Source organism: Lynx canadensis, chromosome C1 (genome assembly GCF_007474595.2).
Source record: "Lynx canadensis isolate LIC74 chromosome C1, mLynCan4.pri.v2, whole genome shotgun sequence".
In the NCBI taxonomy this organism is placed as follows: Eukaryota; Metazoa; Chordata; class Mammalia; order Carnivora; family Felidae; genus Lynx; species Lynx canadensis.
In genome coordinates this window covers 140,046,299-140,069,501 of record NC_044310.1, presented here as the reverse complement: position 1 = coordinate 140,069,501, position 23,203 = coordinate 140,046,299, and the positions used below count along the sequence as shown (strand labels likewise).

The 23,203-nt window shown below is 36.0% G+C and overlaps 1 pseudogene; it reads right to left on the bottom strand.

Moving 5' to 3' along the window:
• Window positions 1-22,730, bottom strand: part of LOC115519848 — a 46,916-nt pseudogene extending 24,186 nt beyond the window's left edge.
• Between the last annotated feature and the right edge of the window lie 473 nt (window positions 22,731-23,203).

Here is a 23,203-nt window from a genome sequence, read left to right as displayed (position 1 = left end):
CACACTGTTAATAATGGTGGCTTCTGGGGAAGGGAATAAAGCTGACAGAAGTGGAAGGGATAGGAAGATAAGGTGGCATCTTCTTTCTGAGATATACCTCTAATTTATTTGAATTATTTTATAACATATTTCTTTTGTAAATTTTTGGGAAGTAATAATGAAGAGGAAAACACTTGTAAGTCTTCCTACTTTCCTATTTCAACTTAAGAAAAATATAGCATGGCCTTCTCAATAAACCTAACATTTTCCTACAACATTTTACTTATATATGCTACAGGAACTTTCTTGAGATTCTATACAGATTAAACAACTAAAACCATAAAAATAAATACAATTTTTCCCTCTGATTTTATCTTCAGCAAACATTAACTCCTGAAATAATGGATATAAAAAGGCAGGTGGAACTTCAGCTGGTTAAAATAGCACCAAAATTTCTTCATACAGTAAAAAATAGTATATGCTCAATAAGGAAGCTGAATGCATTCATGAACAACCAGGAAGTAATCCTGTTGTAATATTTTTACATAAGTCAGACTATACTTTTAACGTAATAAAGCTTTGTGCATCATCACCAGATATTCTCTTTACACAGCTAGTTTTAAAAAGTTTACTAATATCACTTCTCTTTCCTTATTTACCTCCAGGGAGCATGCCTCACAATCTGCTCTGTAAATTCAGGAAAGATCTTTCCCTTGCTAGATCAAAGCACTATGAACTAAGTAGTTTTATCTTTATATGTATCTGACTGCAAACTGTGTATATAATCCTGTGCTTTATAAATATAATGATCTTATAATAGACCCGCTGGGCATAAGTGGGCAGCTTAATGCACACAGCCTATGAATCTTGATATTAATTACTTTTGCTCCCAAACTGTGTGTAGTGGAAATAACTGGATGGAGATTACAGTCTTAGCTTTGCAGCTTACTGGGAGAACTTCAACAGTCACTTAACCTCTTTGAGTGTCAGTTTTCTTATCTATAAAGTAAGGATTAAAATATTTACTTCACAAGTTGTCTTTGAGGCTTGGTGAGGTATAAAGAAATTGTGAAACTTCTTACTGATGCCAAACCAATAATAAGACCACAATAAGTGCTAATTAATTTTAAAATATGATCTACAAAAAAAAGAATGCATATGAGACAAATCATACTCTAGAGACTGCAAAGAAGACTGACAGGTCTTCCATGTAGAAAGAGTAAAGTTAGCAGCTATTTTGGTAAAGTGGGATGTGAGAAAGATTTTATCTTGCCTCCTGGCCTCCTTAAGAAATGTTCCCTTTAGTCTGGTTCAGTCACTGTGTCCCCTGATAAAGGTGATCTATTAATTAGGTAATATACAAATAGGGGCTAGGTTTTTCTTCATAATGAATCCACCCCCACTTTCTACAACCTAACTGAACTAAAAACTGTGGTAGTCAAGTGGCAGGAGAAAGAACTGGACTCTGAAGGAGGGGGTAGAATGCATGCTAAAGCTGGGGGGAGAAACAAAGAAAAAAATATGGATTCACTTATCAGTCTCACTCAAGGACCCATAATGTAATTGTAACGTCTATATTGTAATGCCCATAAGTTTGCATGTAGGGAATTCTATAAGCAATGAGATCTGTTTTGGGTTTGACAGCATCCCGGTCCTGGCTCGCGGCCCTGCAAAGTTTGAGAAAGTGCACTTGGCAAGGTAGGAGTTCAGGTGAAGTTGTAGGCAGGTGCACTGTGCTTAGATGCTGTCCTGGAAATTGGAGTAGGTTTGCCAAACTCCATCAGTTTGTAAGTTGGAATTGTTTAGCCTTGCATAACCATGATTCAAAATGATGATTAATAGGCCTGTTTCTAAAGTGAAAAGAAAAAGAATGTTGAGAATGGAATAAGCTATGTCTTAGAAGAAAGAGGAACTCTTTCCTAGGACTAGCTTTCCTGCAAGGCAGCAGCAGGGAATAGTTCGTTGGGACCCAAATAGTGCATCATGAATGCATGCTAAATTTTAACCATATGATTTGTCACTTCAGATTCTCCTTGAGGTAATGATGATATCATCACACTCACTTTTCTGATATTGAAAATCAAGGTATGGGAAGACTTAGTCTAACCTGTTTATCTAGCATTAGTTAGATACCAAGAATTGAAGTAATAACTGCTGCATTTGGAACACTTATGATTTATTTGGAAATTTGGCATGAATATCAATGAAAATAAAATAAGGATAATGCTGCCCATCAATGGGAGTGCCATGAGATTCCCACAGATGATGAACGTAAGAGCTCCCAGTATAGTCCCTACCAGACGGTAGGTATTGAATAAACATTAGTTTTCTTTCTAAAACATATTTTGTTAGTTTTGCTTGTTTTATGGCTGGAGTCTGGACCCATGTTATAGTTTAGATGGATCATGTGGTTCACTAAGAATCAAATGAAGCTCAAGTTTTGTGTAGTCACCAAACAGTAAAAGGTGAATATTTTGGAGGAGCTTTGAGGAGAAAGGAAGGGGAATATCTGCTCTTAATATAAAAAATGTGTTACAGCTCAATTATATGAAGACCTTGGTACCCACAAAGTACTATGAATTCACTCAGAATACTTGCCATTAATAGGTGGACAGATGATTTCCAATTAGTGTAATGTGACACATATGGTAGATACATTTCACTTGTGGAAAACAAGACAGGGTGCAATCAAATTAAACACATTTGATGTCTTTTTCCAGCCAAAATGGAGTAACAGGGACTGGCTTTAAGTGCCAGCCTGAAATAAACAAAAGCAAACAACAAAAGAAACAACAAAACATATAAAGAATGGTTTTCAGACACTGGACCTCAAGCTGCACAAAATCAGTATCCTTGAGAGGGGAGACATAAGAAGTGAGCCCCACAATTACCCTCACTTATTGCCTGGAAAGACTTTCCAGGCTGCAGTGGAGACAGGGGAGACCCACATAGTCTCCCTTCATTGAGATGACAGGGCTGCGAGTCGACAGAGACCTAGAAACTATAATTTACAGTACAGAGAAGAATATTGGAAACGGAAAAGCTATATAGAGAGAAAGTTCCAGATATCTGGAGAGGGCTCCCCCTTGAGTCTTGAACTGAGTGTTGATCAGTGGATGCATGTAAGCAAATCCTATCACAGCCAGGGAAGGAGCCACCCAAAAGAAGGGAGGAAATCACTGAAGCTCTCCCAGTGATGGGACTTATTTGTATCCTAGTTTGTATTCCCCTCAGTCAGAGTAGGGAAACCTCACAATCCATGGAAGAAGAGTCCTCCAAAGGATTCTGCCTCAGTAGTTGCAGGCTACTTTGGTCCTGTCTAACAAAGCTTAAAAGCAAGTCTTGAAAGGACCAAATGCCTCCCAGCAACTGATCTGCGTCCTAGAACAAAGCTTAAGAGTATAAAAATATCTAGTTCCCCAAAAGGAAACATTTACAATGTCTGATGTTCAGTAAAAAAGTGACCAGGCATGCAAAGAAGCAGAGAAACAGCACCCATAATGAAGAGAAAGACCAAGCAATTGAAACTGGTGAAGCACCCACACAGATGATGAAACCAGTAGTTAAGGACATTAAAACATTTATTATAACTGTATCCCATAAGTTCAAGAAAGCAGAGTAAAGCTTGAGATTACAGACTTGTGAGGTATTTTTAAAAACAGACCTAAATTGAACTTCTAGAGATAAAATAATATACATATTTTAAAAATATTGTACATTTGGGCAACAGGGCATAAATAGTGAACTGAAGGAAAAGTATTATTGCTTTCTGCTTCATGATGAGTGTACATTTGTCTCTTCAATTTTCCATAACCTTCTCAGATCCCACCTTGTATTGTAGAATGCTCTGAGAAAATCACTTAACTTTTTCTGAGCCTCACTTTCTTCACGTAGGAAATGGTGGTAACACTGACCCAAAGGCACATTGTGAGAATTAGAAATAGTCTGTAAGTTGTGGATCAGTAGTCCTAACAAAGATATCTATGGTCACCTTTGCTTTCCATTAAAACTACAAGCAACAAACAAAACAAATAAAAAAAAAAAAAACCATAAAAACCGTAAGGAAATGAAAATTATCCTTTGCATGTTATGAAATACACCTGAAACTCTTTTCAGTGCAATACTTTAAGTATTTCATTGTGAATTATAATACATATATAGAAAATTACACAAAAATAAATGTACCACTCAGTAAATTTTCATAAAATACACATTAATGTCAACACCAACCTGGCCAAAGAAACAGGAAATTTTAAGCACCACAAAAAAGTTTTCTTCATGGCCTCACATCAATCTTTATTCTTTCTTCTTCCTCAAAAGTAATCAATATCCTGAATTCTAACATTATAATTCAATTTTGCTTGTATTTGATTATAAATGGAACCATCCAGGGGCGCCTGGGTGGCGCAGTCGGTTAAGCGTCCGACTTCAGCCAGGTCACGATCTCGCGGTCTGTGAGTTCGAGCCCCACGTCGGGCTCTGGGCTGATGGCTCAGAGCCTGGAGCCTGTTTCCGATTCTGTGTCTCCCTCTCTCTCTGCCCCTCCCCCGTTCATGCTCTGTCTCTCTCTGTCCCAAAAATAAATAAACATTGAAAAAAAAAATAAAATAAATGGAACCATCCAGTATATATTCCTTTATAACTGGTATTTTTCCATCAACATTGTGTTCAGGAAATTTATGCATGTTACTGTATGTAGCTATAGTTCACTTATTTTCATTGCTGCATAATATTCTCTTGTATTAAGATTTGATAGTTTATTGATCTAGTCAACTGTTGATTGATATTTGAGTTATTTCCAGTTATTTGGAGGTTTTAAGAGTATGCTACTATAAACCCTCTTGCATTCCTGTTATTGTTGTGTATTGATCTAATAATCAAACTGATGGGCCATAGGGCACAGTAGATAATATCAAACAGTAGTCATCCAAGTGGCTGTACCGATTTAAACTCCCACTCACAAAGAGTTCCAGTAGCTCCACATCCTTGCCAACATTTGGTATTGTTGAGAACCTGATTTTTATTTACTCTAACAGATATGCAGTTGTATATCATTTGGTGTTAATTTACAGTTTTAAGAGGAAAAAAATTTTAATGCTTATTTACTTTTGAGAGAGAGAGAGAGAGAGAGAGAGAGAGAAACAGAGTGTAAGCAGGCAAGGGGCAGACAGAGGGAGACACAGAACCTGAAGCAGGCTCCAGGCTCTGAGTTGACAGCATAGAGCCCGATGTGGAGCTTGAACTTACGAGATCATGACCCGAGCTGAAGTCAACGCTTAACTGACTGACCCACCCAGGCGCTCCATGTATTTTTTAGACTTAATGAACATTTCTTAGGATTACTGGTCATTTGTTCATCTTGTTTTGTAAAATACCTGTGCAAGTCTTTCCAGTGTTTTCATCATTATCCATACATTGCTTACCAATTTGTACTATTTATATACTCAGGATACAAAAGCCCCTTATCAGTTATACGTGCAGCAAATGTCTTCTGTAGTTTGCCTTTACATTCTATATTTTGATAAACACTTCTAATATTTGAAATGCATAAATCCTTCCTTTGTGGTTATCTTTTTCTGCCAAAGAGAATAAATACTTTCTCCTCTACTCTCTTCTAGAAGCTTATTTATTTTGTTTTGTACATTTAAATTTACTAACCCTGTGGAATTGATGTTGGTGTATGGTGTATGGTAGAGGTCAAATTTATCTTTTCTATATCATATTCACTTTACTCAGCACCACTGATAGAAAAACTTCCCTGCAGTGCACTGTGCTGGAGAATTTACCATGGATTAAGTATCCTTATGTGTTGTGGTCAGTCCATTTCCAAGCTCTCCATTTTCTTCTATTAGTCAATTTGAATTAACGCATTAACCTAATTTGTAAACCTGTTTATTAATTTTTGATATCCTATCAAGAAAATAACTTCCAGCCTGTTATTCTTTATAAGTGTGTAGGCTAATCTTAGTTCTATGTGTTTCCAAAAACATTTAGAATCAGCATGTCAGGGGCCATACACACACCTACATATAAACATATACAATTTCTTAAGGTATTTCACAATAATGCATAGAAACTATAGATAATTTTGAGAAGAAATGGCATTTTTACAGTACCAAGTCCTTACAATGGTATATCACTAGGTTTATTTAGGTCTTCTTTCATTTCTATAAATGATGTTTTATGGTTTTCTTTGAAGTGATACTGCACATCTTTAATTCAATTTATGTCTAAGGAGATAGTATTTTTATCGTAAATGGTATCCTTCTTAAAATGTATTTTCTTTTTTTTAATTTTTTTAAATCTGTCTTTTTGAGAGAGAGAGAGAGAGAGAGAGAGAGAGAGAGGGCGGGGAGCGGCAGAGACAGAGGGAAACAGAATCTGAAACAGGCCCCAGCCTCTGAGTTGCCAGTACGAAGCCCAACGCGGGACTGAAACTCACGAACTGCGAGATCATGACCTGAGCCGAAGTCGGACACTTAACCGACTGAGCCATCCAGGTGCCCCAAAATGTATTTTCTAATTGTCCATTAATGATATTGAGAAATACAATTAAATTTTCATATTTAACTTACATTTGGCATGTAACTAAGCTCATTAATTATAATAACTTGTTTGTAGAATTTTTAATTTCTATATATGCAAGCATGTGATCTCAAAATAATAACAGCTTTATTTCTAATTTTCTAATACTTACGTATTTTACTCATTTTGTTCACTTATTCATTGAATAGGATTCCAACATGCTTGAACATCAAGGGTGATAGGAGTCATTTTTCTGTAACTCCTGATAACAGAGGGAAAGTTTTAACTACACCGTTAAATATCATACTTGCAGGTTTTATGTAGACATCATTTACTAAATTAAAGATGAGTTCTTCTGATCCCAACTTGCTAAACTTTTTATCATGAGTTTTATCAGAAACTTTTTAGCATGATTTATGTGCTCACATTATTTTTCTTTCTTATATTAATGTGGTGATTTATATTGGTTAATTTTGAAAAGTTAAAAAATCCAGCTTGATGGGGCCCCTGGGTGGTTCAGTTAAGCTTCCAACTTTGGCTCAGGTCATGATCTCGTGGTTTTTGAATCTGAGCCCCACATCAGGCTGTCTGCTGTCAGCTCAGAGCCCACTTCAGATCCTCTGTCCTCACTTCTCTCTGTCCCTCCCCAGCTCTCGCCTCTCTCTCTCTCTCAAAAATAAACATTAAGAAAAAACTCAAGTTGGTAAATTCTCTCTTTTCATAGTTTGCTGTATATATATGGTTTGCTATTGTTTTAGTCAGGATTTTTTATCTATGTTCAGAAGTGAGAATGATCTGTAATTTTCTTCGTCATTGTACCATTGCCAGACTTGTTGTCAGAGTTAAGCTGGCTTCAAAATGTTTCTTTTTCATTATTCTTGAAGATGTTTGTATTAGCTATCTTAATTTCTTATTTAAAATATTTGGTAGAATTAAGTAGTGCAGACTTCTTGGTCTAGCATTTTACGTGTGGAAAGATTTTTATTTAAAGAGCCAATGTATTCAATATTTATAGCATTTACACACACTTACACATATTTTCTCTTTCTTTTCTGTCAGTTTCAGTAAGTTATGACTTTCCAGGAATATGTGCATTGCATCTTTATTTATCAATGGGTTGGCATCTAATTGTTCTTAAGTTTCTCATTTCATTTTTAATACATATGGAATATATGGTAATGTCCATTTTTCATTCCTGGTATTGGTTATTTGTGCCTATTATTTGTCTATAATTTTGTGTACCTTTTCTCTCCTTTTTTCCTATGCTTTTTTCTATACACATTATTTTAATCAGGGTATTAATTTTATTAATCTTCTCAAAGAGCTAATTTTTTTCATTGTAAATTCTCTCTAATGTATGTTTGTTTCTGTTAACTAATTTCTGCCCTTTATTATTTTTTCCTTCATATTTCTTTAGATTTAATTTGTTAGTCATTTACTTTTAGAAATAGATGCTTAGCTCATTGATTTGCAGGATTTTTTATACCCACTTGAGGCTATAGATTTCTCTTTAAATATGCTATATCTGCATCTCATAATATTTAGATTAGGTCTTTTATGTTCACAATTCAAAAGATTCATAATTCCCATTTGGAATATTTTCTTGATCCATGAGTTATTTAAACAACATACTAGGAGCGCCTGGGTGGCTCAGTCGGTTGAGCGTCCGACTTCAGCTCAGGTCATGATCTCACAGTCTGTGAGTTCGAGCCCCGCATCAGGCTCTGTGCTGACAGCTCAGAGCCTGGAGCCTGCTTGGGATTCCGTGTCTCCCTCTCTCTCTGCCCCTCCCCCGCTCATGCTCTGTCTCTCTCTCTCTCTCTCTCTCTGTCAAAAATAAACATTAAAAAATTAAAAAAAAAATACTTATAAACAACATACTAATTTTTATCTGCTTGATTTGTTAATTGTTGAGAGCAGTATCTTAAAATATACCACTATGATTATACATTTGGACAAACCTCTCTTTAATTCTGTCAGCATTTATTTTATATATTTGAGGATATTTTTTAAATGTACAGTTGACCTCTGAACAATACAAGTTTGAACTGTACACGTCCACTGATGTAAGATTTTTTTACAATATAGTACTGTAAAGGTATTTTCTCTTTCTTATGATATTCTTAATAACATTTTCTTTTCCCTAACTTACTTAAAGAATATAGTATATAATACATACATATAGCATACAGAATATGTATTAATTGACTGTTTATGTTGTCAGTAAGGCTTTGGGTCACAGGAAGCTATTAGTAGTAAAGTTTTGGGGAAGTCAAAAATTATACATGAATTTATTTTTAAATTTGAGAGAGAGAGAGAGAGAGAGAGAGAGAGAGAGAGATCATGTGTGCAAGTAGGGGAGTGGGGCAGAGGGAAAGATAAAAAGAGAGAATCTTAAGCAGGCTCCATCCTCAATGTGGAGCCCAACGTGGGGCTTGATCCCACAACCCTGGGATCATGACCTGAACTGAAATCAAGAATCAGATGCTCAACTGGCTGAGTTGCCAAGGTGCCCCCATATACGTGGATTTTTGATTGGTGGGTGGGTGGGGGTCAATGCACCAACCCCCTTATGGTTCAAGGATTAACTGTATACTATAATTGTTACATCTTTTGATGAGGTCAATCTTTTATCACCATTTATCATGGCATTCTTTCTCTGTGAAAATATTCTTAATCCATATGGTCTGATGATGTAATGATACTATTTTTCATTTGTTTAATGTTTTTTGGTAGCTATTTTTCAATAGTTTTAATTTATCTGTATGTTTGTATTTGAGAGGCATTTCTTACAAACAGCTATAGTTGGAGGTGCTTTTGTTTTATCCAACTAACAATCTTTGTGTTTTAATTGGAGGATTGAGCCCATTTACATATAGTATAATCACAAATATAATAGTTTAAATCTAATGTAATTTACAGAGATGTTTTCTACCAGGTTTTGTAATATTTTCCACACTCTTTTGGTTCTCTGGGTTTCATTCCAGATATTTTATTCTGGTCTGTCCTCCTATTACTGTTTTTGTTTTTTTGTTTTTTTTTTTTCTTTAGCTTTATCTAATCTACTATTACCCTCCACATGTTTTCTCAATATCAGATATCCTATTTCTCAATTTTATAATCTCTTTTGGAATTTAAAGAGTTACTAGGTTCTCCTAAAATCCCCAGTCTCGTCTTCTAACTTCTTAAATACATTAAGAATAGTTATTTTAAATGTTATGTCTGATTGCTCCATTTTTTGGAGGCCAAATGTGTCTCTGTTGTCTGATATTTTTAAAAAATTTTCTTTCTTATTGTCTTATTACTTCATATGACTTGTAGTTTTAATTGAGGGCTATGCATTACAGATAAACAGTTGTAAACATAATAGACCTATAATGAATTTACCTTTTCAAACAAACAAAAACTTGCCTCTAACAGGTGCCTAGAGGCACATTCAATCTGAAAGCAACAATTTTCAAAGAGAAGGCTAAAAAATAGTTCTCTCAAATATAAAATATCAAAGTAAACTTTTTTGAGAACTTTGGTTCTTTGCATACATTATTTCTTTTAATTATACAACACCCCTCTAAGTGAATTATTCTTACCCTCTCTTTCAAAGTAAGAAAACAGAGAATCAAAATGCTAACAATTCTGTGAAAAACACACCTCTAGATACAGCAGAGATGGAATTAAAATTCTGTTCTGTGATGCCAAATACTCTGTATGTTCTGCTTCCCATTCAGACCTCCTGTAATCCTCTCTCAACATAACTGGAAGGGATCTAGTTGTAGTGGCAAAAGTCATCAGGATTGCCTAACGGGTAAAAATCCTTGTAAACTGCCAATATGTAACAAAAAGCAACCTATAAGTAAAATAAAACCTGAAGAGCAAATTAGAAGAAAAACTTACCAAGCCAACACTCTGTCATAAGGGAAGCAAACCACATGCTGACTAAATGAACATTTACTCTGGGACTGATTTTTTTAACATGTAAAGTCCCTCCATTCAACTACACCCCAGGAAGAACTCTTTAAAGGCCACCTTCTTATATGCTTTGGGCAGCTTAGTGCCAGCTTGCACTCTTTAACTAGACATTCTTCTCCAGATCTAGGTCTCATGGTTAAAATTACAGGGGAATTTACAGCACTACATTCCTCCTCTCATGTGGTGGGAGGAAAAGGGAAAGAGTTTCACCATCCTTTTTTAAAAGATGATTTAAACTCTTTCAAGACTTCAAGCTTTTTATTGGACAATTTATAGAAAATTTTGAAGAGGTTCAATGAATTCCATTAAATGAAACTTAAATTCAAAGGAATTCCTTCACCCTAAAGGAGTTCTATAATATTTATTTGATTCTCACATCAATTAGGCTATGAGTCACTATATTTAAGAGGCAGTTTGGTTAGGTATCTTATTTGGCCTTAATTTAATATCCTAACAATAGGCTGTTGAGCTCAGTAATTACTACCTTGAGTGATATACTTCTCCTTTGAATGCTCCGAATCTTTCCCAAATAGAGCTGAAGGTCATGATGCTGCTATATCTACTTGCCTTTGATTCTCAGGGTTTATATTATTGAAGGTTTGAGGGTTTGACTAGCTTCCAAGAATGCTGATGTATTTGAGGTTTGATTCCTGAGTATGAAGGCATTTCAAGATGATATTCGTGATAGAACCCAAATATATGAATTTGAGTGAGTGTAAAAACATGCAGCAACTAAATGAAAGGAAACACCAAATTTGAGAAGTTGAAATTTCCCTGTAATCTAGAGAACAAGTACATCATTGACCCTGATTCTTGGAATTAAGCCATTTCTCATGTGGACTATAGGCTTATCTCACATATTGCATGGGTTAAGGTAAAAGCAAGGAAGGTTTGAAATATGTGACTCTACCGTTCCAGCTGGTTCTTCCTGGCTCTTTTCCCAATAGCTTCAGTGCTGAGGCTAATGGCTAGGGAAACACGAGGGGGTCAGTGAATAAGAGCTTAAAAAAAAAAAAAAAAAAAAAAAAAAAAACAAAAACAACTAAAGCTGAATACAAAACAGAGGAAGAAGAGAAAATCTCCCAGCAAGAAATACTACAGTCTGGTCTTCAGGGAAGTATTCAATACACTCCACACTACCTCCTCTCAGGTGTGACATTACCAACCATGTCACAAGTGGTGTCACAAGTGTCACAAGTGTAAAACTAAAGCAGAAACAACCACCAAAAATAGTCACTCCCATGTGTTCTGGGTAACTAACAACATAGTAACCACCAAACAAATTGCACACTGCCACATTCCTGATACCCAAAGGCTAACATCACATCATCTTTGGAAACAGAGAACAAAAATTTTTAATAACAAGAGCAAGGCAGGATATATATGTAACTATATCCTGCATATATCCTCTCATATTTCTGTGGAGTATTTCATACATATATAAAATTTATATAAAATCAGTGGGGGAAAATGCAATAGCAAAAGGACTTATAAACAAATGTTCATAGCAGCTTTATTCATAATATGCCCAAACTGAAACTAACCCATATGTCCTTCAACAGGTAAATGGATAAACACATTATAGTACATTCAAGTAATGGAATACTACATGGCAAAAAAGAGAGAGATCCAACTACCGTTAACTGATATATGCAATGATAAGGATGAATCTCAAAATCAATATACTGAGGGAAAAGAGCCAAACACAAAAGAGTACAAATGAGATATCATTTACATGAAATTTAAAAAAAAAAGAAAAAGACCAAATTTATAATGAGAGAAAGATATCAGTGGCTTCCTGGGACTAAGGTTTAGGGGGATGGGGTTGTCATTAGTTATAAAGGGACTTGAGGGAATCTGGGGGGCTGATAGAAATGTAATTTATATTGATTGTAGTGGTAGTTATAAAAGTATATATATTTGTCAAAACCCATTGAAGATTTCACATTTCAAAAATATATATTTATTTGTAGGAAAATTATATCTCCATAAAGTGTTTTGTTTTGTTTTAATGCAATGTATTCGACTCAGAAAAAAAAAAAAATCAAGCCTAAAACTTGAGTATTCTCTTTAGAGTCTATTCACATACCAGTAAAAATAAGTAAAAAATACAGATGTACTCAAACTATGAGTTGTGTAAAACTAGTGGAATGTTGTGTTAAGTGGATTTTTTTAATCCAAAAGTAAAGGAAAAACTCCTTTCTCTCTGCTAAGCTCTACGTAGATGAATAGTTCTTTTGTAAAACAAGGAATGAAAGACCCAGTTATCAGTCAGAAACTGTCCTTCATTTTCTACTAAAGATATTATTAAATGATAATCAGATATTACACACATTAGTTTCTCAGCCTTCTGCTGGGGAGTCCTCTTTCCTCAAACTATTGAAAATATTGGGCAGCACTAAATACCAGCCCCACTTCCTATTGTAGAAAGGTGAACCACCCTCATGCATCCCTAGTCAACTCTGGACACTCATCCTCACTCTCCCCATAAAATCATTGCTTCTTTTGTTAACAAAAACAAAATAATTAATAATAATGATGTTTAGTTATAAATTTTTTGTTTATCAATTGGGACACTGGGAAACAAGTTTCTCAAGTTCTCTAAAAAATATTACAAAGTAGTAAGCATACAAAAATGATCTTCACATAGTACAAAATATAAACACTAGAAAACCTCATTCTTTCATCTCTTTCCTAGTTAAAACTTAAATAAATTATCCAGTAGGAATGGAACAGACTAGGCCTTGCTATATTGTGCTAGTCTGTGTGGATCAGAGTTAATAATTAATATTAATGAGTTAGTAATTAATATTAATTAATTAATCAGTTAGTAATTAATATTAATGAAATGCTTACTCTATACCAGGCAATGTTCTGTGTGCTTCACATTCGCTAATATTTTTATATGCACAACAACCATAGAAAATAGATTTTGTTACTATCACTATTTTACATATGATAAAGTGGCAAACAAAGAGGTGAAGTAAAATAACTGGAGTTTATAGCTGGCTATTGGTAGAGGGATTCAAACTTAGGTAATCTGTCTCCAGTTTCCACATTTTTAACCATCACAATATACGGCATTATCATTTGTCAAATGGGCAAGGCTTTGACCTGACATTCAAGGTCTACATTTCTGCTATCTATTTTTTTGTCTTTGCAGAGTCATGTGCTAACCCAACTCAAAGCCCATGTGCATAGTGCTAACCAGAGGCATAGTGCTAACATAGGAGTTTCCTAAGATAGAGGGCCCAGTATCAGTGAAAATCCCCAGACACAACCCTGAAGGGTCCATTTTTCTTTTATCTGATATTTAAGAAGTTCCAGAAAAAGAGATATGTTCTAAATTATATAGCTGTTTCTCTTTCTTTCCTTATAATCATAAACCAAAAGATAAAGTGTATAGATCACATATTATGCTAAGAGGAACACTTTCATACTCTAATTATTACATCCAATTAAATTATTATTAGAACATCTACTGCCCATTTTAGATGAGCAAATGGGTTCTGAAATGCTAAATAGGTTGTTGAAGTCAAGCATCTAGTAAGTGGCAGAACTCAGACTTAAAACAAGTTCTGTCTGATTCCAAAGCCCACACTTCTAATCACTAATCTGTAAAGATTTAACAACATAAAGTCATTCACTTTACAGCCAACTATGACCCTACAGGATGAGATCTCTGGGAGATTCTTGGGAGAGAGAAGGGTACTTGATGGCTGAATCTGGCATCTACTGCCTTTTCTTCCTACTTCAAAGAGCAACAACCTCTGAGGTAATTATGCACTGTCTCTTGTTTGAACAAATTCTGGATGGTGGTTATTTGGAAAATGTTAAGATTAGGTACTTTATTCCAAAAACTTTCCTATCTGAAAATCAAGTACAAACAAATGCCTGAAAAATGTGCAATCCATACTTGAGAATATTTTGCCAAAAGGATATTCATGCAGATGACGTGGAGTGAATGCCATTATATTTCTACCCTCATATGCTCTCCACTATCACCCACAGGATACTAGACTGCTTTGTAAATATTAAATGAAAGAAAGAATATATTTTATTCAGCTCTAAATACTGAATCCAAGAAGCTTTTTGTCTTCAATTCCCTTGTGATTTCTAATACACATCAAGAAAATTGATATTATACTTTATATAGTATTATATGCTAATGATAAAAACCGTTAAGCAAACAAATATTTTATTTGAATACATTCTAATTATTCATGGATTTAAAAGAAAAGATATTTATCCATTGTGAACATAAGATAGAAACATCTGATTCTAGTAAAATTTTGGCTTTGAGGTAGCTAAGTATTCACAGTTTTAAAAAAAATTCACCCTAGCCTTACATAATGACACTGGTATAAAGCTTTTTATTTTCAATTTCTGGCAATCTATGTTGCAAACATTTAAGATGTGAATCAGGGGGAAAAAAATCAAACAACCTAAAGAAGCATCACAGAACACCAGTAGGTATAGGCAACAAAGTCTCAAGGAAACTGCTTTCTAACCAAATGACCAGAAAAAGGACAGCCTATCAATACAGAAAACCTTATAAAAGAATCACCCTACTCAAAGCAAACATCACAGAAAACTGATCCCAGCCCTATCTCTACCAATACAGGCCAATTGGGAGATAGGACTTTCACCTCAGTAGCCGTAACTAGGTGTGCCATCAACTTCCAGCATGGTGGTGTCTGAGGAGACCAAGTGGTAAACGTGACTTTCATTTCCACCAACTGATAACAAGTCTTCTCAAGCTGTGGTGTTAGTAGAAATCATGGGGGAAGGGAAGATCCTGTAATTCTGTCTGCCCCCCCCACAATCAGTAATGAGGTATCCTCCCCCACTCATACTCTTTCTCTCTCTCCCTCTCTCTCTCTCTCTCTCTCAAAAATAAACATTAAAAATTTTTAAAAAGGGGCGCCTGGGTGACTCAGTCAGTTGAGTGTCCAACTTCAGCTCAGGTTGTGATCATGAGGTTCGTGAGTTCCGGCCCGCATCGGGCTCTGTGCTGACAGCTCAGAGACTGGGGCCTGCTTCTGATTCTGTCTCCTCCTCTCTCTGCCCCTACTCCACACGCACTCTCTCTCTGCCTCTCAAAAATAAACTAATAAAAAAAATTTTTTTAATTTAAAAAGTGTATGAAATGGCAAACTAAAGACTAGGAAAAAATTTGTGCAAACCACATATCTCACAAAGAACTGTATCTAGAACATTTAAAGAACTATTAAAAACTTGATGGCAGACAACAACAAAAAAGCAAAATCAAATTAGAAAATGGGAAAAGATATGATAAAGTATTTTACCAAAGAGGAGGTACAAATGGCAAATAAGCACATGAAAATATTTCCAATATCACTAGCCTTTAGGGGAGTGCAAATAAGAGCACAATGAATCATCACTACACATCTGAGAATAGCTGATTTTTTTTTAAGTGACAATACTAAATTATGTGGAGATACTGGAACTCTCACACATTGCTAATTGGAATGTAAGATGTAAACGACTCTGGAAAAAGTTTAATTGTTTCTTTAAAACTAAACATTAATTTACCATCTGACCTAGCAATTGCACAGTTGGGCATTTATCCCAGAGAAATAAAAACGTATGTCTACACAAAAACCTGTACACAAATGTTTGTATCAGTTATATTTGTGATAGCCAAAAGCTGACAACATCCAAAATGACCTTTGATGGTGAATGGCTAAACAAACTGGTATATCCATACCATGGAATACTGCTCAGCAATAAAAAGAAAACTTACAACATGGAGGGGCCTTGAAGACATGATGCTGAGCTAAGCCAATCACAAAAGGGCAAGTACTGCATGATTCCACTTATATGAGGTACCTAAAGTAGTCAAATTCATAGAAACAGAAAGTAGAATGGTAGTTACCAGGGGCTATGAGGAGGGAGAAAAGGGAATTGAGGCTTAATGGGAATCACAAGATGAAAAAGTCTAATGAATCTGTCTCACAACAATGAGAATATATTTAACATACTGAACTGTACACTTAAAAACAGTTATGATGGTTATGTTTATGTTGTGTGTTTTATACCACAAGAAAAAAAGAAAAAGAAAAGCAAAATACTGACACATGCAGCAACTCACATGGATCTCAAGGGCAAAATGCTGAGTGGGAAAAAACAAAACAAAACTATCCTCAGTCACATACCCTGTAATTCCATTTATATAACATTTTCAAAATTTTAAAAATTATAGAGCTGAAGAAGAGATTAGTAGTTGCCAGGCACTAGGAATGGAGGGGGGAAAGGAAGCGTGACTATAAAAGGGTAACGTGAGGGAGATCTTTGTAATGATGACAGTTCTGTATCTTTCTTGCGTTGGTGGTTCCATAAATTTCCATATGTTAAAATGACATAGAACTCTACACACATACTGTACCAATATCAATTTCCTAGATTTGATATTGTATGATGGATATTGTTTTCATTTCTTTATCGTTTCAGTAACAAATCCCATAAATTTAGTGACCTTAAATAATGTAAATTTATTATCTCACAGTTTTTCTGTCAGGTCAGAAGTCAGGGCACAGTATGACTTAGTTGATTCTCTGCTCTTGGTTTCACGGAGCCAAAATGAAGATGTTGGCAAAGTTGAACTCCTTTCTAGAGGTTCTGGGTTAAACCCACTGTCAAGCTCCTTCAGGTTATTGACAGAATTTCTGTGTTGGTAGGATGGAGATCTGTTTTCCTGCTGGCTATTGGCTGCAGTCATTGTTAGCTTCCAGAAGCTGCCTGGATTTCCTGGCTAATGGACTCCTTCCTTCATCTTCAAAGAAGCAGTGGCAGACCACGTCCTTCTCGTTCTGAATTTTCTGACCTCTGCTCTTACTTCATTTCTCCCATGTTCTTCTTCCACCACATCTCTCTTGACTCCAGTTGGAGAAACTTCAAGATGCCTTTAAGGGCTCAAGTGATTAGATTATGTCCAGTTAGACAATCCAGGATAATGTCGCTATTTTAAGATCCATAAATTTTGTGACATCTGCACAATTCTTTCACAGCACTATCTCAATTAGTGTTTTAATAGTTACAGGATGGGAATCTTGGGGAGATAGCTTTAAAATTCTATCACAATTATGCATAATGCAACCATTAGAGGAAACTGGATAGAGGTTACATGGGAACTCTATGCCAGTTTTGAAACTTCTTGCGAATTTGTAATTATGGCAAAATAAAAAACTTGTAAAATGCACAGAATAAAAAATAAAGGCAATATAAATATATTTTATATCAAAAAATAATCGCCACTGCCAGAAGACCTACACTAAAAGAAATACCAAGGATGTTCCTTCAAGTAGAAGAAAAATTATTTCAGTCGGAGATATGCACTTGTAGGAAATGAAGAACACTGAAAAGGGTATATATATATATATATATATATATATATATATGGACAATCTAAGTTGCTATTGACTTTATAATACAATAAAAATGACATGTTAGATTTAAAATATAGATAGAATTGAAAGGCACATCAAGAATAGCATAAAAAGATGGAAGAAGTTAAATAGAGTTCAAGTGTTTTAACATCCTTGCACTGTCAGTAAATTTAGAAGTACTAAATTACAGATGACACGAACAGAATAAGATGGATATTATTATCTATAGTGTAACCACTAAATGAATAATGAAACAATATGTGTTAACAAGCCAATAGAGAGAAGGAAAATAAAAGAAAATGCTACATTAACCCAAAAGATGACTAGAAAGGAGACACTGGGAATGAATATCAGGTGGGACAATGAGAAAACTCCACAAATTTGTTGTACATCAACAAATACATTAAATGTAAACAATCCAAAAATTCTAATAAAAAGACAAACACTGTAATAATAGATAGAAAAAACTATATGCTGTCTAGAAATCACACATTTAACATAAGGAGACAAGTTGAAAATAAAAGGATGGAAGTAGAAAACCACACAGAATGACCTTCCCACCAAATAAGAAACCCTAATATAGCTATGTTAAAATCACAAAAAAAAGAGGTTAGAGAAAGGTGATAAAGAGAGACATTTCCTGATGAAAGTACCAACCTTCCCAGAAGATGTAAGAATTCTTAACATGTACGCACTAATGGCATAACATCAAAATATAGTAAGTAAAAACTGGCAGAATTAATAGAAAAGGTTGACAAATCCACAAGTACAGTTGGGGATTTTAGTAAGCATTTCTCAGTAATTGACAAAACAGCCTAATATAAATCAGGAAGGAGGTAAAAGATTTGAATAACACAACAAACTTGATCTAGTTGACATATGTGTAAGACTACACACATTTAAGAATACGTGTTTTAATGCCCACAGAACATTTACAAAAATTGTAAATTTCTGTATTTAGATCATGCAGTTAGTCTTAACAAATTGCAAAGGACTGAAATCATACAGACAATGTTTTTTTTACAACAGTGGAATTAAAGCTGAAATCAATAGTAAATTTTTTAAAAACATAATTAGAAAGTGGTCACATGCTTGAAAAGTAAGCAATACATTTGTAAGAACACATGGTCAAAGAGAGAAATTCCAATGGAAATTAGAAAATATTTTGAAATGAAAATGACTAAAATATGGCATATCAAAACTCACAGGGTGCAGCAAAAGCTTGTGCTTTAAGGAAAATATATAGTTTTATATGTATACATTAGGAAAAAACTATAGAGCTAAAGATCCAATTATATTTCTCAAGAAGTCAGTAATTAAGTAATGTTATCTTGTGCTTTCTTCTTTGTAAATGTTTCAAACCCTTTAGTTTTCAAGCCAGAATTTCATAAATCCATGTATTCTCTGAACAGACATCATTGTTGTTGGGTTTAGAATGACAGGTGCCTCTTGGAGGAATTCAACATCAGTCAATATCGTGGGTTTAATAAAAAAAAAAAATCCGTTCTGGATTTGAAATTGTTGCTACTGTATTGGGAACCTGTTAACAGCCTCTGTATCTAAAAGGAGCTTTAATGTGGATATATTTTTCTAGTTTGGAATGCTATTGTAAGAATTAATACATGTTTTTAAAGCTCTTAAATATCTGTCAATGAAAATAGCAATATAAATGCAAAAGTTTGGTTTTTCAAACATCAATAGATGTTCAGAATAAGAGAGAAAGTGAAATGTGAACTGAACCACAAAATTGGAGTGTTTACTTTTCTCTGTTCATTTTTAAAACAAGCAAGACTCAGAGGAATGAAAGATAAGGGTGGGGGTAGAATTGGTTTCACAACTCATAAACAGCAGTTCTAGAAATAACTAACTGGCTGAAGACAGACATAGGAAGCTCTTAAAACAAGCAACTAATATTCCTCAAATAAACTTGATAATAAAGAGAAAATAGATATCAAATTTGAACCAAACTCTCGTGAGTCAATTTATTATTTGCTCACTATTCCATTCATTCAACTATCCATTAATCCAGGAGATCATTGTTAACTCTTTGCCAAGCACTGTGCTACATGCAGGAGAAACAACGGAGACCAAACTGAAGTGTTCTTTCCTCTTAGTGTTTACAGTCCAGTAGAAGAAGGTGGCATAAAAACAGGTAAGTAAATAAACTGGTAAGCACAAATTGAGATCCTGTCTTATGAGACAGAGGCACAGGGTGTTTTATGAACATACAACACGGGATATATTCTGGGGAGTTAGGGAAAGCATCCCCTAGAAAGCTTTATGTGAGTTGCACTGTGTAAGATAGAGGCTGGCTAACTAAGTCAAAGAGATAAGTGGAGGGGGAAAGCCTTCTGGTTAGAGGAAGTAGCACAGACAAAGGCTTCCGGTGGGGTGGAAGGGATCACTGGGAAACTGAATCAAGGCCAGAATGGCTGAACAAAGAGCCTGAGGATGAGTGTGAAAGAGGGAGAGTGAAGAGAGTGTGAAAGGGGTGGATGAAGCTGGGAGGTTGGCAAGAACAAGAGCCTTTGTAGGTCATGTTAAAGGTTTTGCCTTTCTCCCACAAGCAAAGGGAAGCTAGGAAAAGGATTCAGCAGGGGGGTGACACAGTTAGTCTGGTATTTTTTTAAAATATCACTTCATTGGGGCGCCTGGGTGGCGCAGTCGGTTAAGCATCTGACTTCAGCCAGGTCACGATCTCGCGGTCCATGAGTTCGAGCCCCGCGTCAGGCTCTGGGCTGATGGCTCGGAGCCTGGAGCCTGTTTCCGATTCTGTGTCTCCCTCTCTCTCTGCCCCTTCCCCGTTCATGCTCTGTCTCTCTCTGTCCCAAAAATAAATAAAAAACGTTGAAAATAAAATAAAATATTTTAAAAAATAATAATAATAAAATAAAATAAAATAAAATATCACTTCATCGAATGTAAGCAGTACAGATTGGATTCCAGAAGACAGCTGAGATCCTGTTGCACCAAATAGAAGTGAAAAGATGGTAGTCTGGAACAATGTTTGGAGGACACTGCCTCCCTTTGACAGCAAAAGCCCCACCCAGTAACAGTCCACTTCTCTTTCCCAAATCTACCTTCAGTGATGCCCACCCCTGCCAGGACACTATGCTCACTGTCACATACACAAATCTTTCCTATTCCTTCTTCTATCTTTGCCCATGCTGTTCCTTTCTTTGTGAATATCACCTTAAGCTTTCACCTAAATCACAACCATATTACACACCCAAACTCACATTCCATTTCCCTCTTCCTTAGAATATTCCCACTCACAGCCATTTCCGTCTTCCCTTGCATTAAACACATGCTAGTTCCCTCTTTTCCTCCCCCTGGTGAAATTATAGGCTTTGTAGGAAGGAAATGTGGCTTGCATTTCTCTGGATTCCTCTATAAGACCAAGCACAAATTTGGGATTAAGTGCAAAACACCCTTTACACCTAACTAAATTGCACTGCAATGTAAAATATCCCCAAGTGTATGGACGACAATTTGCAGAAAAACTGTGTTCCAAATTCCACTTAAGGCCAAAAAAAAAAATGGTATTATATGAATATAAAGGGTTTTATAGAAGAACGTTTTATAACAGGTTAAAATCCAAGCCATCTGGAGTTAGCACCAAACTTGTGGGTTACTCCACTTGTGCGCCTTTTAGTGGCTAAGCATGTCCTTTCTGACTTCTTTATATTCCTGCACCTGCCAAAATATACAGCAGTACCCACTAACGTGGCCTTCAGAAGGACTCCCACTAGAGCTTCTTCCAGGGTAGGAGGAAAGTGGGCCTTCTCCCAGGCCAGGGTATATTCCCAGTATGACCTGCATCTCTTCGCTCACCACCCGGCAGTCTTACAAGACCCGGACAGCTAAGTAATAAAGGATCAGAGAAACAGGTCGTATTAGGACAACTTGTCAAGAATTCAACTATTTATTCATTCTGTATGTTAGTCCCACAAATCTTCAATAAAGCAATATTATGTTTTGTGTACTTGAATTTTGTGAAGAGGCTAAATTTTGTGAGATGTGAAAAGGGTCAGCCTACATGCATAAGACATAGTTCCTGGCTTTAACAATGCTTCAATAACAGCTAACAAAAATTGAACATGCCAAGCAAAAGGCAAAGTTCTTGAAACACATTGATTTTGCTAATTCTCACAACAACCTCATGGAATAATTTATATTGTTACCAATAATATGCCTGAAATTCAAAGAATGGAGATAACTCACCTCACTCAAAATCTCAGAAACCGTAATGATGGGGCCAGGACTCTGATTGAGGTTTGTCTATGGAATCAGAACATAGATTTCAATTTTTACTCCCCAAATAGTGGCCACACATGGACTACAGATGTCCTGGAGGTGTCTGGGTAGGGCCCTGAATGACTGGATATCCTCTGATGTTTCCAGACCTTGGCTTTTGCTAAGTGTTAACACTCTTCTTTCTTGTCAGAGTCACCACCCAACCTGAGGCAGCCCCTCTGCTCTTCCTCAGTCGTCTCAGGAACTTCCTTGGCTACTCAGTGCCCCTCCAGGTAGGTAGAAACTCTGCAGATTGTCATTCAATAACCACACAACACCAGGGAGGCAAGGAGCACTGTTTCAAAATAGTTTTTGCATCTCTGAGTGCTGCGATTGAATTCTTCTTTCCCCACTAGATAGATGTGTGATCTTGAGCAACATAACCTCTCTGTACTTCTAAGTTACAATGGTGCCTACCTTAGAGGGGTTTTCTGATTACTAAATGTAATAGAATGGGTAAAAGTGCTTTACGTAATTCCCAGCACAGAGTAAAAAGCCGAAAACTTTACTGCCTCCACTATTACTTACCTTATACGTTCTGCTCTCTTTAAACATGCTGGATGGTTTGCTAGTTATTTCACTCGCCTTGTGTTTGTCTGCTGTCTCTGGGTGAACGTCTCAGAAGTACAATCTGTTACAAGCATTTGGGTGCAAGTAGTTAATCTGGAAAGTGATTCCAGGAAGCACCCATCAGGAGAGTGGACAAGTGAGGCAGGAAAGGGAAGAAAGTCAATGTAGGGTAAGTTAATGAGCACCAAGCACTCTGGGTAACTGAGGGCAGTCCTGCTGGGTATCTCTAGGAGACAGTAGAGAATACATTCAGGAGTTGTCCCACCTGAGGGGCAAAAAAGCCCCTATTTGTCACTGACTATGGCTGTTCCCAAGGGCATCAACTCCCCGGGTTTTTCCAGCCTGCTCTGCATGCTCCCTGAGCATGCCCCATGGCCAAAGAAAGCTCTCAGGAGAGTTGCAGACCTGGCTGTGAGAAGCCGCCAGTGTTCACTGAAAGGTATGTGTCCACAGGACAC